The following is a 19,439-nucleotide window of genomic DNA, read 5'->3' on the forward strand; positions in this document are numbered from 1 at the left end:
GATGTTGTATCGATCAGGTAGTGTAAGGGTTACGCCCGCTTCACAGTGACAGACCAAACTCCCCATTTAACGCACCACAAATAACCACAAACAGTTCATTTGAACAACCGCAAACTCCCCATTTGCACAAGGTTGGATACCAAGCTAGCCATGTCCCGTTCCTTGTCCTCACTGATGTCATTGAAGGTCTCTTCCTCCACCCAGCCACGTACAACACCAAGGGTCCCCGAAAAGTGACAACAAGCCCCCTGCGACGCCTGCTGTGTTTGGTCTTCCACCTCCTCAAAGCCACTTTCCTCCTCTGACTCCTCTTCTTCAGACTCCTCTCTCTGCGTTGCCTCTCTCTGCATTATTATAAGGTGTGTTAAGTAGTACTATTCCTATCAGTTTAATACCTGTTACGTCAGGGGATGTGTATATGGCATGGATTTTAGGAACCGGGAGATGGAAAAAGATGCTTGGTCGGTCCTCCTACTTCAAATTTGGGGCACTGCACGTGCAATCTGGTCGGACTTTTAGCCGACGGACATTTGGCAGACGGACATTTGGCCGACAGACATTTGGCCGAAACACAAGTGGCTGTTAGATAACAGTCCGGCCACGAGATAGATAAGTTTGATAGATAGATAGATAGATAGATAGATACATAGATTAGATAGATAGATCAATAGATGCAATAGATACATTTGATAGATACGATAGATAGATAGATAGATTTGATAGATAAATAGATTTGATAGATAGATAATTTCCCAGACAGAGAATTACAAGACGTGTGGTCTGAGACCCATGGTAAGGTTCCCAAAGGCAGTTGCGGCGCCCGAGGCGCTGCTTAGAACAGAGCACTCTGGAGCGTATCTGCCCTCGGCCGAAATCGGAACATTCTTTAGCTTTCTGTCTGTCGGCCAAATGTCCATCTGCCAAATGTCCTTCTGCATTTTGTCAGAGCACCGCGTGCAATCTACTGTGCCACCAGATATGAGTGGTGTGTTAAGTAGTACTATTCTTATCAGTTTAATCCCTGTTACGTCCCCTATCAGGGGACGTGTATATGGCATGGATTTTAGGAACCGGGAGATGGAAAAAGATGCTTTGTCGGTCCTCCTACTTCAAATTTGGGGCACTGCGCGTGCAATCTACTGTGCCACCAGATATGAGTGGTGTGTTAAGTAGTACTATTCTTATCAGTTTAATCCCTGTTACGTGCCTATTTTTTGGTTTGGTTTTTGAAGCCACAGTGCAGCACTAGAGGCCAGGAAAATTTGGCATGTACACATGCCTGAAAAATTAGGTATTGTTGCAGCCGCTGCTGTAGCTGCGGCCAGAAAAATTTATGTTTGTTTCCCAGGCAGAAAGTGCCCTAAAACATTGCGGCTTGAACCCTAGTTGGTGGCGGATAAGTCACGCAAGTCATCCGGCATTCGAAGATAAAACACAGCAGCGTTTAGCCCAAGGCAGCTCATCTCATCAGGCCTTTTTTACTCGAATGTATCGCCCAATGTAAGTCCCTTCAGGATCCATCCCTCATTCATCTTAATAAAGGTGAGGTAATCAAGACTTTTTTGACCTAGGCGACTTCTCTTCTCAGTGAAAATACCTCCTGCTGCACTGAAGGTCCTTTCTGACAGGACACTTGAAGCAGTGCAGGCCAGAAGTTCTATCACAAATTGGGATAGCTCAGGCCACAGGTCAAGCCTGCACACCCAGTAGTCAAGGGGTTCATCGCTCCTCAGAGTGTCGATATCTGCAGATAAGGCGAGGTAGTCTGCTACCTGTCGGTCTAGTCGTTCTCTGAGGGTGGACCCCGAAGGGCTGTGGCGATGCATAGGACTTAAAAATCTCTGCATGTCCTCCATCAACAACACGTCTGTAAAGTGTCCTGTCCTTACCGGCATGGTCGTGGGAGTCGGAGGATTACTTTCACCTCTTCCCCTGTTAGATTCCCGTTGTGCTGTGACATCACCCTTATATGCTGTGTAAAGCATACTTTTTAATTTATTTTGGAACTGCTGCATCCTTTCCGACTTGGGGTAATTCGGTAACATTTCAGGCACTTTATGCTTATACCGGGGGTCTAGTAGCGTGGACACCCAGTACAGGTCGTTCTCCTTCAACTTTTTTATATGAGGGTCCCTCAACAGGCACGACAGCATGAAAGACCCCATTTGCACAAGGTTGGATGCCAAGCTACTCATGTCCTTTTCCTCGTCCTCAGTGATCTCACTGAAGGTATGTTCTTCCCCCCAGCCACGTACAACACCACGGGTACCAGATAGGTGACAATGAGCACCCTGGGATGCCTGTTGTGGTTGGTCTTCCTCCTCCTCCTCAAAGCCATATTGCTCCTCTGACTCCTCTTCCTTACAATCCTCTTCCAGCGTTGCCGCAGGTCCAGCAAGCGATGCTGATAAGGCTGTTTCTGGTGGTGATGGTGACCACAACTCTTCCTCTTCACGCTCATCTACGGCCTGATCCAGCACTCTTCGCAGGGCAGGCTCCAGGAAGAAAAAAAATGGTATGATGTCGCTGATGGTGCCTTCGGTGCGACTGACTAGGTTTGTCACCTCCTCAAAAGGACGCATGAGCCTACAGGCATTGCGCATGAGCATCCAGTAACGTGGCAAAAAAATTCCCAGCTCCGCAGAGGCTGTCCTAGCACCCCGGTCATACAAATACTCGTTAGCGGCTTTTTCTTGTTGGAGCAGGCGGTCGAACATTAGGAGTGTTGAATTCCAATGTGTCGGGCTGTCGCAAATCAAGCGCCTCACTGGCATGTTGTTTCACCGCTGGATATCTGAAAAGTGCGCCATGGCCGTGTAGCAACTCCTCAAATGGCCACTCACCTTCCTGGCCTGCTTCAGGACATCCTGTAAGCCTGGGTACTCATGAACAAAGCGTTGTACGATCAGATTACACACATGTGCCGTGCACGGCTCATGTGTCAACTTGCCCAATTTCAATGCCGCCACCAAATTACTTCCGTTGTCAGAAATTACTTTGCCGATCTCCAGTTGGTGCGGAGTCAGCCACTGATCCACCTGTGCGTTCAGGGCGGACAGGAGTGCTGGTCCGGTGTGACTCTCTGCTTTCTGGCAAGTCAACCCCAACACGGTGTGACACTGCTGTATCCGGGATGTGGAATAGTACCTGGGGAGCTGGGGGGGGGGGTGCCGTTGATGTGGAGCAAGACGCAGCAGCAGAAGAGGACTCAGCCGAGGAGGTTATGGAAGAGGATGAGGTAGGAGGAGTAGAGGAGGTGGCAGCAGGCCTGCCTGCAAGTCGTGGCGGTGTCACCAACTCCTCTGCAGAGCCATGTATTCCATGCTTGACAGCCGTCAGCAGGTTTACCCAATGCGCAGTGTAGGTGATATACCTGCCCTGACCATGCTTTGCAGACCAGCTATCAGTGGTCAGATGGACCCTTGCCCCAACACTGTGTGCCAGACATGCCATTACTTCCTTTCGCACAATCGAGTACAGGTTGGGGATTGCCTTTTGTTCAAAGAAATTTCGGCCGGGTATCTTCCACTGCGGTGTCTCAATAGCTAAAAATGTTTGGAACGCCTCAGACTCCACCAGCTTGTATGGTAAAAGCTGGCGGGCTAAGAGTTCAGACAAGCCAGCTGTCAGACGCCGGGCAAGGGGGTGACTTTGTGACATTGGCTTCTTACGCTCAAACATGTCCTTGACAGACACCTGACTGTGGGCAGATGAGCAGGAACTGCTCCGGAAGAGACACAGAGTGGCGGATGGTTGAGAGGGGCCAAGGAGGACAGCAGTGGTTGATGTGGCTGAAGATGCTGGACCAGGATGAGGATTGGGTCTTTGGGTTTGTGTGCTGCTTCTACTCATGTGTTGATCCCATAGGCGTTTGTGATGTTAGATCATGTGCCTTCACAAAGCAGTTGTACCTAGGTGGGTGTTGGTCTTCCCACGACTCAGTTTCTTTTGGCACAGGTTGCAAAAAGGCATCGCTGTTGTCAGAGGCAGACACACAAAAAAAATGCCACACTGCTGAGCTCTGCGATGACAGTATTTTAGTGGTTGCAACAGCATGCGTTGATTGGCGTGCTGTCTGGCTGTGCCACTAGCTGCTTGCGACGACCTCCCCCTGCTTCCAACTCATCTCCTCCTCTCTGTCTCCCCATCTGAACTTTCCCTCTGTTCTTCTTCTCTTCTAGCAGGCACCGACGTGACATCCACAGACGCATCGTCATCATCAACTGCTTCACTTGTATCTGACAAATCAACAAAGGAAGCAGCAGCGGGTACAACATCATCATCATCACACCGTACGTCCATGTCTGTAATGCTGCCTGACTGAGACATATCACTGTTATCTACATCCTCTGTCAATGATGGTTGCGCATCACTCATTTCTTCCAACTGATGTGTAAATAACTCCTCTGACAGATCAAGTGAAGTTGCTGTGGTGCTAGTGTTGGTGGTGGTGGCAGGCGGGCAAGTGGTAACTTGAGAGGTGCCCGAAGATAAGCTGGAGGAGAATGGTGCGTCAAGGTTCGGAGTAGAAGCTATAGAAGATTGTGTGTCCTGTTTTGAAAAGTCAACTATGTCCTCAGAACTTTTCGAGTTCATGGTACTTGGCCTCTGAACACTGAGCATTATTGTAGGGCCAAAGGGAATCACAGCACCATGACCACGACGGCACCTGCAGGGTGGCCTGCCTCTGCCTGTCATTTTTTTTTAAATGTACACTTACACTACTATTAAACAAGATATGAATGGTGCCACTGGGCAAGTGGGCACAGTATACGCTTTGAGCCTGACACAAAGAAGCAGACTGATGTTTTACAGTCCAAAAAGTTTTTTTTGTTTTAAATGTACACTTACACTACTATTAAACAAGATATGAGTGGTGGCACTGGGCAAGTGGGCACAGTATACGATGTGAGCCTGACACAAAAAATCAGACTGATGTTTCACAGTCCAAAAAGATTTTTTATTTTTTTTTAAACGTACACTTACACTACTATTAAACAAGATATGAGTGGTGGCACTGGGCAAGTGGGCACAGTATACGCTGTGAGCCTGACACAAAAAAGCAGACTGATGTTTCACAGTCCAAAATGTTTTTATTTATTTAAATGTACACTTACACTACTATTAAACAAGATATGAGTGGTGCCACTGGGAAAGTAGGCACAGTATACGCTGTGAGCCTGACACAAAAAAGCAGACTGATGTTTCACAGTCCAAAAAGTTTTTTTTTTTTAAATATACACTTACACTACTATTAAACAAGATATGAGTGGTGCCACTGGGCAAGTGGGCACAGTATACACTGTGAGCCTGGCACACACGCTGGCAGGCAGGCAACTGCAATTAGTTTACACAAGCAGACTGATGTTTCACAGTCAAAAAAGTTTTTTTTTTTAAATTTACACTACTGTTACACCAGATATGAGTGGTGGCACTGGGCAAGTGGGCACAGTATACGCTGTGAGCCTTGCACACACGCTGGCAAGCAGGCAACTGCAATTAGTTTACACAAGCAGACTGATGTTTCACAGTCAAAAAAGTTTTTTTTTTAAATTTACACTACTGTTACACCAGATATGAGTGGTGGCACTGGGCAAGTGGGCACAGTATACGCTGTGAGCCTGGCACACACGCTGGCAGGCAGGCAACTGCAATTAGATTACACTAGCAGACTAATGTTTCACAGTCAAAAATGTTTTTTTTTTAAATTTACACTACTGTTACACCAGATATGAGTGGTGGCACTGGGCAAGTGGGCCTGGCACACATGCTGGCAGGCAGGCAACTGCAATTAGATTACACAAGCAGACTGATGTTTCACAGTCCAAATTTTTTTATTTTTTTTTAAATTTACACTACTGTTACACCAGATATGAGTGGTGGCACTTGGCAAGTGGCTTGGCAGGCAGGCAGGCAACTGCAATTAGATTACACTAGCAGACTGATGTTTCACAGTCAAAAATGTTTTTTTTTTTAAATTTACACTACTGTTACACCAGATATGAGTGGTGGCACTGGGCAAGTGGGCCTGGCACACACGCTGGCAGGCAGGCAACTGCAATTAGATTACACTAGCAGACTGATGTTTCACAGTCAAAATTTTTTTTTTTTTAAGTTTACACTACTGTTACACCAGATATGAGTGGTGGCACTGGGCAAGTGGGCCTGGCACACACGCTGGCAGGCAGGCAACTGCAATTAGATTACACTAGCAGACTGATGTTTCACAGTCCAAATTTTTTTTATTTTTTTTTAAATTTACACTACTGTTACACCAGATATGAGTGGTGGCACTTGGCAAGTGGCTTGGCAGGCAGGCAACTGCAATTAGATTACACAGGAAAAAAAAACAGACTGATGTTCTTGCCCTAAAAAGGGCTTTTTGGGGTGCTGTCCATACAGCAGAGATAAGATGAGTCCTTCAGGACTGTAGTGGACACTGAACACACTAGCCTAGCTATCGATTTCCCTATTAAATCAGCAGAAGCTACACTGTCCCTCCTCTCACTAACAATGCAGCTTCCGAATTAATCTAAAATGGCTGCTGTCCAGGAGCTGGGAGGGTCTGCTGCTGATTGGCTGGAATGTGTCTGCAGACTGTGAGATACAGGGTCAAAGTGTACTCAATGATGACAAATAGGGGGCAGATCAAACATCGCATATTTTTGCCCGCCATTGCGAACGCGAACAAGCTATGTTTGCCGGGAACTATTCGCCGGCAAACAATTTGCGACATCACTAATACATATATATATATATACACAGAGATATACACACACATACATATACATACATACACAGAGATACACACACACACACAAACACACATACATATACATACATACACTGAGATATACACACATACATATACATACACAGAGCTATACACACACATAAAAATAAATAGATACACAGAGATACATACAGACACACACACAAACACACATACATATAGATACATACACAGAGGTTCACACACACATACATATACATACACACACAGAGATACACACACACATACATATACATACATACACAGAGATACATACATATACATACATACATACACAGAGATACAAACACACATACATATACATACACAGAGATACACACACACACATACATATACATACACAGAGATATACACACACATACATATACATACATACATACATACATACATACATACATACACAGAGATACATACATATATAATACATACATACACAGAGATACACACAGACACAGATAGGCACCAACACAAGCACACAGGCAAACACAAATATAGGCAGGACACAATGATGTCGTGAATAGTTTGCCGGCGAACATAGCTTGTTCGCGTTCGCCGCGGGCAAACATATGTGATGTTCGGATAGTACCACTAATCAAAAAAAAAATGACAGGCAGAGGCAGGCCACCCTGCAGGGGCCATCGTGGTCGTGGTGCTGTGATTCCATTTGGCCCTAGAATAATGTCCAGTGTTCAGAGGCCACGTACCCCGAACTCGAACAGTTCTGAGGACATAGTTGACACAGGACACCCAATCTTCTACAGCTTCAGCTTGACGCACCATCCTCCTCCAGCTTAGCTTCAGGCACCTCTCAAGTTACCACTCCCCCGACTGCTGCCACCACCAACACTAGCACCACAGCCACTTCACTTGATCTGACAGAGGAGTTATTTACACATCAGTTGGAAGAAATGAGTGATAGTGATGCGCAACCATTATTGCCAGAGGATGTAGATAACAGGGATATGTCTCAGTTAGGCAGCATTACACACATGGACGTACGGTGTGATGATGATGATGTTGTACCCACTGCTGCTTCCTTTGCTGAGTTGTAAGATACAAGTGAAGCAGTTGATGATGACGATGCGTCCGTGGATGTCACGTGGGTGCCCACTAGAAGAGAAGAAGAACAGGGGGAAAGTTCAGATGGGGAGACAGAGAAGAGGAGGAGACGAGTTGGAAGAAGGGGGAGGTCGTCCCCCTGTTGCCCCCACCAGAATGCCGTCATCGCAGAGCTCAGCAGTGTGGCATTTTTTTTGTGTGTCTGCCTCTGACAACAGCGATGCCATTTGCAACCTGTGCCAAAAAAAACTGAGTCATGGTAAGTCCAACACCCACCTAGGTACAACTGCTTTGAGAAGGCACGTGATCGCACATCACAAACGCCTATGGGATTAACACATGAGTACAAGCAACACACAAACTCAAAGCCGCCTTCCTGCTCCTGGTCCAGCATCTTCAGCCACGTCAACCACTGCTGTCCTCCTTGCCCCCTCTCAACCATCCGCCACTCTGTGTCTTGCCTTGAGCAGTTCCTGCTCATCTGCCCACAGTCAGGTGTCTGTCAAGGACATGTTTGAGCGTAAGAAGCCAATGTCACAAAGTCACACCCTTACCCGGTATCTGACAGCTGGCTTGTCGGAACTCTTAGCCCGCCAGCTTTTACCATACAAGCTGGTGGAGTCTGAGGCGTTCCAAAAATTTGTAGCTATTGGGACAACGCAGTGGAAGATACCCGGCCGAAATATCTTTGCACAAAAGGCAATCCCAACCTGTACTCGATTGTGCAAAAGGAAGTAATGGCATGTCTGGCACACAGTGTTGGGGCAAGGGTCCATCTGACCACTGATACCTGGTCTGCAAAGCATGGTCAGGGCAGGTATATCACCTACACTGTGCATTGGGTAAACCTGCTGAAGGCTGCCAAGCATGGAATGCGTGGCTCTGCAGAGGAGTTGGTGACACCGCCATGACTTGCAGGCAGGCCTGCTGCCACCTCCTCTACTCCTCCTACTCCATCCTCTTCCACAACCTCCTCGGCTGAGTCCTCTTCTGCTGCGGCATCTTGCTCCACATCAACGGCACCCCCCCAGCTCCCCAGGTACTATTCCACATCCCGGATACGGCAGTGTCACGCCATCTTGGGTTTGACTTGTCTGAAAGCAGAGAGTCACACCGGACCAGCACTCCTGTCCGCCCTGAATGCACGGGTGGATCAGTGGCTGACTCTGCACCAACTGGAGATAGGCAAAGTGGTTTGTGACAACGGAAGAAATTTGTTGGCGTCATTGAATTTGGGCAAGTTGACACATGTGCAGTGCATGGCACATGTGTGTAATCTGATCGTACAACACTTTGTGCATAAGTACCCAGGCTTACAGGACGTCCTGAAGCAGGCCAGGAAGGTGTGTGGCCATTTGAGGTGTTCCTACACGACCATGGCGCACTTTTCAGATATCCAGTGGCAAAACAACATGCCACTGAGGCGCTTGTTTTGCGACAGCCGACACGTTGGAATTCAACACTCCTAATGTTCGACCGCCTGCTCCAACAAGAAAAAGCCGTTAACAAGTATTTGTATGACCGGGGTGCTAGGTCAGCCTCTGCGGAGCTGGGATTTTTTTTGCCACGTTACTGGACGCTCATGCGCAATGCCTGTAGGCTCATGCGTCCTTTTGAGGAGGTGACAAACCTAGTCAGTCGCACCGAAGGCACCATCAGCGACATCATAACATTTGTTTTCTTCCTGGAGCGTGCCCTGCGAAGAGTGCTGGATCAGGCCGTAGATGAGCGTGAAGAGGAAGAGGAAGAGTTGTGGTCACCATCACCACCAGAAACAGCCTTATCAGCATCGCTTGCTGGACCTGCGGCAACGCTGGAAGAGGATTGTGAGGAAGAGGAGTCAGAGGAGGAATGTGGCTTTGAGGAGGAGGAGGAAGACCAACCACAACAGGCATCCCAGGGTGCTCGCTGTCAACTATCTGGTACCCGTGGTGTTGTACGTGGCTTGGGGGAAGAACATACCTTCAGTGAGATTACTGAGGATGAGGAACGGGACATGAGTAGCTTGGCATCCAACCTTGTGCAAATGGAGTCTTTCATGCTGTCATGCCTGTTGAGGGACCCTCGTATAAAAAGGCTGAAGGAGAGTGACCTGTACTGGGTGTCCACACTACTAGACCCCCGGTATAAGCATAAAGTGCCTGAAATGTTACCGAATTACCGGAAGTCAGAAAGGATTCGGCAGTTCCAAAATAAATTAAAAAGTATGCTTTACACAGCATATAAGGGTGATGTCACAGCACAACAGGAATCTAACAGGGGAAGAGGTGAAAGTAATCCTCCTCCTCCCAAGACCAGGACACTTTACAGACGTGTTGTTAATGGAGGACATGTGGAGCTATTAAAGTCCTATGCATCGCCACAGCCCTTTGGGGTCCACCCTCAGAGAACGACTCGACCGACAGGTAGTAGACTACCTCGCCTTAACTGCAGATATCGACACTCTGAGGATCGATGAACCCCTTGACTACTGGGTGTGCAGGCTTGACCTGTGGCCTGAGCTATCCCAATTTACGATAGAACTTCTGGCCTGCCCCGCTTCAAGTGTCCTGTCAGAAAGGACCTTCAGTGCAGCAGGAGGTATTGTCACTGAGAAGAGAAGTCGCCTAGATCAAAAAAAGTCTAGATTACCTCACCTTTATTAAGATGAATGAGGGATGGATCCCGAACGGACTGACATTGGGTGATATTCGAGTAAAAAAAGGCCTGATGAGATGAGCTGCCTTGGGCTAAAAATGATCCACACGCTGCTGTATTTTATCTCTACAGGGAGTGCAGAATTATTAGGCAAGTTGTATTTTTGAGGATTAATTTTATTATTGAACAACAACCATGTTCTCAATGAACCCAAAAAACTCATTAATATCAAAGCTGAATAGTTTTGGAAGTAGTTTTTAGTTTGTTTTTAGTTATAGCTATTTTAGGGGGATATCTGTGTGTGCAGGTGACTATTACTGTGCATAATTATTAGGCAACTTAACAAAAAACAAATATATACCCATTTCAATTATTTATTTTTACCAGTGAAACCAATATAACATCTCAACATTCACAAATATACATTTCTGACATTCAAAAACAAAACAAAAACAAATCAGTGACCAATATAGCCACCTTTCTTTGCAAGGACACTCAAAAGCCTGCCATCCATGGATTCTGTCAGTTTTTTGATCTGTTCACCATCAACATTGCGTGCAGCCCAGACACTGTTCAGAGAGGTGTACTGTTTTCCCTCCTTGTAAATCTCACATTTGATGATGGACCACATGTTCTCAATGGGGTTCAGATCAGGTGAACAAGGAGGCCATGTCATTAGATTTTCTTCTTTTATACCCTTTCTTGCCAGCCACGCTGTGGAGTACTTGCACGCATGTGATGGAGCATTGTCCTGCATGAAAATCATGTTTTTCTTGAAGGATGCAGACTTCTTCCTGTACCACTGCTTGAAGAAGGTGTCTTCCAGAAACTGGCAGTAGGAGCTTGACTCCATCCTCAACCCGAAAAGGCCCCACAAGCTCATCTTTGATGATACCAGCCCAAACCAGTACTCCACCTCCACCTTGCTGGCGTCTGAGTCGGACTGGAGCTCTCTGCCCTTTACCAATCCAGCCATGGGCCCATCCATCTGGCCCATCAAGACTCACTCTCATTTCATCAGTCCATAAAACCTTAGAAAAATCAGTCTTGAGATATTTCTTGGCCCAGTCTTGACGTTTCAGCTTGTGTGTCTTGTTCAGTGGTGGTCGTCTTTCAGCCTTTCTTACCTTGGCTATGTCTCTGAGTATTGCACACCTTGTGCTTTTGGGCACTCCAGTGATGTTGCAGCACTGAAATATGGCCAAACTGGTGGCAAGTGGCATCTTGGCAGCTGCACGCTTGACTTTTCTCAGTTCATGGGCAGTTATTTTGCGCCTTCGTTTTTCCACACGCTTCTTGCGACCCTGTTGACTATTTTGAATGAAACGCTTGATTGTTCGATGATCACGCTTCAGAAGCTTTGCAATTTTAAGAGTGCTGCATCCCTCTGCAAGATATCTCACTATTTTTGACTTTTCTGAGCCTGTCAAGTCCTTCTTTTGACCCATTTTGCCAAAGGAAAGGAAGTTGCCTAATAATTATGCACACCTGATATAGGGTGTTGATGTCATTAGACCACACCCCTTCTCATTATAGAGATGCACATCACCTAATATGCTTAATTGGTAGTAGGCTTTCGAGCCTATACAGCTTGGAGTAAGACAACATGCATAAAGAGGATGATGTGGTCAAAATACTCATTTGCCTAATAATTCTGCACTCCCTGTAAATGCCGGATGACTTGCGTCACTTATTCGCCACCAACTAGGGTTCAAGCTACAGCAGCGGCTGCAACAATACCTAATTTTTTAGGCATGTATACATGCCACATTTTTCTGGCCTCTGGTGCTACACTGTGGCTTCAAAAACCAAACCAAAAAAAAGGCACATAACAGGGATTAAACTGATAGGAATAGTACTACTTAACACACCACTCGTATCTGGTGGCACAGTAGATTGCACGCGCAGTGCCCCAAATTTGAAGTAGGAGGACCGACCAAGCATCTTTTTCCATCTCCCGGTTCCTAAAATCGATGCCATATACACATCCCCTGATAGGGGACCTAATAGGGATTAAACTGATAAGAATAGAACTACTTAACACACCACTTCTATCTGGTGGCACAGTAGATTGCACGCGCAGTGCCCAAAATTTGAAGTAGGAGGACCGACCAAGCATCTTTTTCCATCTCCCGGTTCCTAAAATCGATGCCATATACACGTCCCCTGATAGGGGACCTAACAGCGATTAAACTGATAAGAATAGTACTACTTAACACACCACTCCTATCTGGTGGCACATTAGATTGCATGCGCAGTGCCCCAAATTTGAAGTAGGAGGACCGACCAAGCATCTTTTTCCATCTCCCGGTTCCTATAATCGATGCCATATACACGTCCCAGGGCGCTTGTTGTCACCTTTCTGGGACCCTTGGTGTTGTACGTGGCTGGGTGGAGGAAGAGACCTTCAATGACATCAGTGAGGACAAGGAACGGGACATGGCTAGCTTGGTATCCAACCTTGTGCAAATGGGGAGTTTGCGGTTGTGCAAATGGACTGTTTGCGGTTGTTTGTGGTGCGTTAAATGGGGAGTTTGGTCTGTCACTGTGAAGCGGACGTAACCCTTATACTACCTGATCGTTACAACATCATACCTGATGTTTTAAAGCACGTTATTTCAAACAATTTAGGAATGTTAGGTTATTTATGCCCTTTATGGATTAAAACCAGACTCTGCATCAACTATGTAATTTTCCATGGGTGTTTTGCCATGGATCCCCCTCCGGCATGCCACAGTCCAGGTGTTAGTCCCCTTGAAACAACTTTTACATCACTATTGTGGCCAGAAAGAGTCCCTGTGGGTTTTAAAATTCCCCTGCCTATTGAAGTCTATGGCGGTTCGCCCGGTTCGCCCGTTCGAGAACATTTGCCATTTGCGAACGCAAAATTTTATGTTCGTGACATCACTAAGGGACATACATGGATATATTTTTTTAAATACTCTTAAGACTTTTTTTTTTTTTTAGTCTAAACTTGAGGGCCAGCTCATTTGGAAGCCAGGTGCTTCAGAAGCAGTGGAAAATAACCTGAAGTTTATTAATAATCTGGGTATTAATAAAAAACTGTGCCACAGTACATATATTTAGTATTTTGTTAGAGAATAAGAACTTATAGCAACTAACTCACAGATTGATCTCTATCACCACTGCTCCTCCAAGTGCCATGCAGAAGAGTTGTAAATGTAAACCAGTGATCATGCTCTCTCTGATAACCTCCAGCTCTGCAGTGTGCATAGGTCAACAGTTTCACAATTTAACTCCATGGGGCATATTTAACAATGTGCGAGGGGACATGATACGAAGTAGCGTATCATGTCCACTGCACATCGCTGCACATCAATAAAAGCATACGCTGTCGGCATTTATCATTGCATCAGCAGTTCTTGTGTCCGCTAGCAGGGGGTGTCGTATTTGATCGGGTTGATTTCTGTCCGCTGTCTCAGAGCAGGTGGACAAGTTAGACCGCTGCTTCATAACTTCTGTTATGAAGGGGCCTCAAGCTCCATACGGAGTTTGATAAATATGCCCCCATGGCTACCAAACAGGGCTGTAACACACTGCTTAGGAATTAACTGCAGTCCTTAATGGGAGCCAGGGAGTTATTTTGTGTTCAGCATGTTACGGTGCCTTTTTTTTTTTTTAGTTCATTCCAGGGTGAAGTGTTTACCGGGCCCCACCACTATCCCCGACAGCTTATCCTTGAGGAGAGGTAAAGGGGCGTCACACAGTGACACGCTATTACTGTAGATTTTACTGTGTAGCAGTAACTTTAAAGCATTGCTACAGCAAACAATGGTGCATTAGTGCATACTTCTTGTCCCTATATAACTGACCAGTATGCTACATTACAGTATAAAATGTTGTATTGCTCCCACATCACAGCTGTGCTAGTACTTATCAGCAACGCTGCTTCACTGCAACTCCACTCAGTACGGTATTCTATCAAGGACTCAAATTCCTCGAAAACTCCAATCTGACATCACTTCCTGTGACTCTTCTATTTTAATATCTGTTTTGCCTCTGTCTGGCGGGGGGGTGGGGGGGGGCGCACCGCCGATCCTCTGAACCACCCAGGCGGAGGCAAAATAGATAGTGGAGATAGGCGATTACAGTGCCCATCTGATATCTGATTGGTTTTGAATCCTGTCACTCACTGGACACGGACCAATCAGATGTATGGAATCACGTAAATTATGTCAGATTGAAGTTTTCAAGGAATTGGAGTTCTCGTTAGAACAACGGCCGGTTCCATACAGAGGTCAGACGCCACAGCCACTGCAAGCATCAGGGCAGCTCTACCCACCTCTATCACTCTTTCAGAAGCCCGCGCGCAGTACTTTCATACAGCCTGCACACGGGTAATAAATGCAAATATACATACACCTTATAATAGTAATAAAAGAGCCAATATTAAAATCTTTTTCCAAGTCGCCCTGGCATTTTCGTAAGTCGTCCCGGACCACTGGATGACTGGGTTTTTCAACCCCTGTATATATATAGGTAGCGCAGGTTCAGTTTTCTTTTCAGGTACCTCACAACCTTCCAGCGATGAAGTTTCACAATTGCACTAGGAGTAGAAAACTTCCATGATATATGTACACAGAATTCAAGTGTATAAGTGCAATATACTCACAGGTATAAAATTCTGGTGTCAGCGATGTCGAGAAAAAAACAACAGTCCTTCTATCATAAGAACAGTGTTTATTTTAAAAACAGCTGAATGCGTTTCAACGCACAAGACGTATTTCTCAAGAGCAAGTGCCTCAACCCAAATGTTGAAGCACTTGAAAGTGATGCAGCATAGCTGTAAAAGACTCACATGAAAATATCATCTGAACATCTCTATATAAAAATGGAAGATATTGCAGGGGTGCCAATATTTTTGGCCATGTCTGTATACATATATGTATATATATATATATATATATATATATATATATATATATATATATATATATATATAGTATTAGGAAAGAGAAAAACGAGGCACTGCAGACTTTGTTCCAAAGTGGTTATTTTAATGAACAGTCAAGTAGAATACACAGTCACAGTGTGCAGGGTTGGATCTGACGCGTTTCCCGCATGCTCACATGCGCTTCATCAGAGATCTCTATATATATATATACATACATAGTATTTCAACATAGGACTGCACTCACTGGATTTTCAGCATAAAAAATTATTTTATTGTGGTAGCGTTTTGGAGTCCATAGACTCCTTCCTCAGACCAGAACAAACATGCAAGTGAACACAGTGACTTATATATACATTAAGCCCCACCCATCTAACAAAATGTGTGTGAATTGCGCCAAAACCGTGGCTGTGGACTCCGAAACGTTACCACAATAAAATATTTTTTTATGCTGAAAATCCAGTGAGTGCAGTCCTATGTTGAAATACTGTGAATACTACTGACCTGGCACCCTGGTTGATGACTGGAGGAGATTGTGAGTGCAGATACACATGGAGGATATATACATACATATATATATATTTCGTCATGGCCAAAAATATTGGCACCGCTGCATTTCTGTCAGATAATGCACTACTTTGCCCAGAAAATTGTGGCAATTACAAATGTTTAGGCATTTCCATGTTTATTTCTTTTGCTTGTATTGGTATGACACAAAAAAGTGGAGAAAAAAAAAGCTAAATCTGACACATTCCACGCACAACTCCAAAAATGGTCTGGGCAAAATTATTGGCACCTTCTCAAAATTGTAAGAAATAATTGCATTTCAAGTTTGTGATGCTCCTGTAATTTGTAGTTAAACTCACCTATATCAATTAATAGGTGCTGACAATATAGAAATCACACCGACAATTAGTTAAAATGGTAAAAAATTTACTCAGCTTTTCTGTTGTTTGTCTCTGTGTGCTACACTGAGCATGGAGAAAGAGCAGCAAAGAAATGTCTGAGGATTTGAGAACACAAATTGTAGAAAAGCATGGGCAATCTCAAGGTTACAAGTCAATTTCCAGAGATCTTAATGTTCCTGTGTCCACTGTGTGCAACATTGTCAAGAAGTTTACAGCCCATGGCACTGTAGCTAATCTCCCTGGACATGGACGAAAGAGAAAAATTGATCAATGATTGCAACAAAGGATTGTTCGAATGGTGGATGAAGAACCTTGATGAACTTCCAGACAAATTCAAGCTGACCTTCAGGCACAAGGTACAAATGAATGAATCTGAATGAAAAGGGACAGTGGCATCACTAGGGGGGTTCGGGGGGGGTGGACCGCACCCAGGTGACACCTGCTCAGGGGGTGACACCATGGCCGGCCCGCGCTGGTACAAAGTAACTATAGTTTTTTATTTTTTAAATCAGAGAAGAATGCTCGCGCGTAGTATGTTGGTGCGCATGCGCCGGATCCTTAGATTCCCTCGACTCCCCAAGAGGATGAATATGGGTTGTGACTGCGTGGTTAAAATGTCACAGACAGAGGGCGGGGCTAGTTGCAGGATTGCAGCCATGGCTACACTGGATGCTGAAGTGAGCAAGGATGGCGGGCAGTGCAGGAGCTGGTCTTGTATGTGGGAGTAGAGGGCCGCTCCGGAGTCTGCCAAGACTTACAGCTCCTGCGCCTGCCTGTATGGGATTATGAAGGGATGCTGGGTCCAGGGCTGTGGGTGGCTATGTGCAATGCTATATCCAGGGCGGAGCACGTGTGGTGGCTCACCAGAGTCACGGCAGGCACTGTGTATATAATACTCACTGTAAACAGCCCACATAGTGTGCTTTGCTATATGCAGTCTCCTGTATATTGCTCTCTATCTATGTGTCCCTCACGTTAGGCTGCTCTCTATATAAAGATTTCTGTCTATTTGTACCTCAATATATAGTGCCCTCTGTATATAGATAGCTGTCTATTTTTACCTCACTATATGGTGCCCTCTGTATGTTGCTCTCTATGTGGCCCTCACGTTAGGCTGCCCTCTGAGCTGCCTATTTGTACCTCACTATATGGTGCCCTCTGTATATAGCTATGTGTCCCTCACTTTAGGCTGCCCTCTGTATATAGCTGTCTATTTGTACCTCACTATATGGTGCCCTCTGTATATAGTTGTCTATGTGTCCCTTCAGTTTAGGCTCCCCTCTGTATATAGATAGCTGTCTATTTTTACCTCACTATATGGTACCCTCTGTATGTTGCTCTCTATGTGGCCCTCACGTTAGGCTGCCCTCTGAGCTGTCTATTTGTACCTCACTATATGGTGCCCTCTGTATATAGCTATGTGTCCTTCACTTTAGGCTGCCCTCTGTATTTAGCTGTCTATTTGTACCTCACTATATGGTTCCCTCTGTATATAGCTGTCTATGTGTCCCTTCAGTTTAGGCTCCCCTCTGTATATAGCATTCTATTTGTACCTCACTATATGGTGTCCTCTGTATATAGCTGTCTATGTGTCCCTCACTTATATATAGCTGTCTATGTGTCCCTCACTTTAGGCTGCCCTCTGAGCTGTCTATTTGTACCTCACTATATGGTGCCCTCTGTATATAGCTATGTGTCCTTCACTTTAGGCTCCCCTCTGTATATAGCTGTCTATTTGTACCTCACTATATGGTGCCCTCTGTATATAGCTGTCTATGTGTCCCTTCAGTTTAGGCTCCCCTCTGTATATAGCATTCTATTTGTACCTCACTATATGGTGTCCTCTGTATATAGCTGTCTATGTGTCCCTCACTTATATATAGCTGTCTATGTGTCCCTCACTTTAGGCTGCCCTCTGTATATAGCTGTCTATGTGTCCCTCACTTTAGGCTGCCTTCTGTATACAGCTGTCTATTTGTACCTCACTATGCGGTGCACTCTGTATAAAGCTATTTATACCTCTTTATATGGTGCCCTCTGTATATAGCTATTTGTACCTCACTATATGGTGTCTTATGTAAATAGCACTATATATGCCTTACTATATGCTACCCCATGTATATAGCTTTTTATTTCTACCTCACTTTATGGTGCCCTCTGTATATAGTTGTCTATATGTGTTTCTCTGTATGCTTTCCTCTGTGCAAAGCTCTCTATATGTGCCTTACTATATGCTGCCTTCTGTATAGTTTTCTACAGGTGTCTCACTATAAGCTGTCCTCTGTAAATAGCTCTATACATGTGCCTTACTATATTATACTGCCCTCTGTATAAAGCTTTCTTATGTGCCTCACTATATGCTGCCTCCTTTATATAGTTCTCTACAGGTGCCTCACTATAAGCTGCCCTCTGTAAATAGCTCTATATATGTGCCTTACTATATACTGCCCTCGGTATAAAGCTCTCTATATGTTCCTCACAATTTGCTGTTCTCTGTTTATAGCTCTCTATTTGTACCTCACTATGAAGCGTCTTCATCACAGTTGTAGACGCCTAAAGGGCTTAATATCTTCTAACCAATAACAAAGATTCCTGTTATAACTACAATATTTAAATGTTGTGTAGCTGTAATAGCGGAACAACCACAGGAAAGACTTAGCCTGCAGTGTCAGTATTAATACAGCACTTTAATAGTAATGGATGATTCCCAGCAGCGGTGTAAGAGTGAAACTGAGTGTTTGCAAAGTAATACAGCAGGTAGAGGTTAGGATAACTGCTGATATAAGTATAAATGACACTATGCAAAAATATACGGCTGATATGTTCTTAGTACTTTGATTGTTGCAAAGCATAAGATATGGTTAGAATGCAGACTGGAGATTTAAGCAGCAAATGATAGAAAACAGGTTATCCAATAGATAAGCAAAGTATTGCAAGCAAGGAATGGCAGACAAATAACAATTAGCAGTTCAATACAGATTGAGATATACTTGCAAGTACTAGCAGCTGTAGTAGAATGAATCCGGTGGTTGGTGTATGTTAACACGATGAGAAGGGAGCAGTAGCAGTGTCCGTGAAAGCTACTGGAAGGTGTGAGCGTGGAACAGCGTGTAGATCCGGCTGTACAAAG

Source organism: Bombina bombina, chromosome 4 (genome assembly GCF_027579735.1).
Source record: "Bombina bombina isolate aBomBom1 chromosome 4, aBomBom1.pri, whole genome shotgun sequence".
NCBI lineage: Eukaryota > Metazoa > Chordata > Amphibia > Anura > Bombinatoridae > Bombina > Bombina bombina.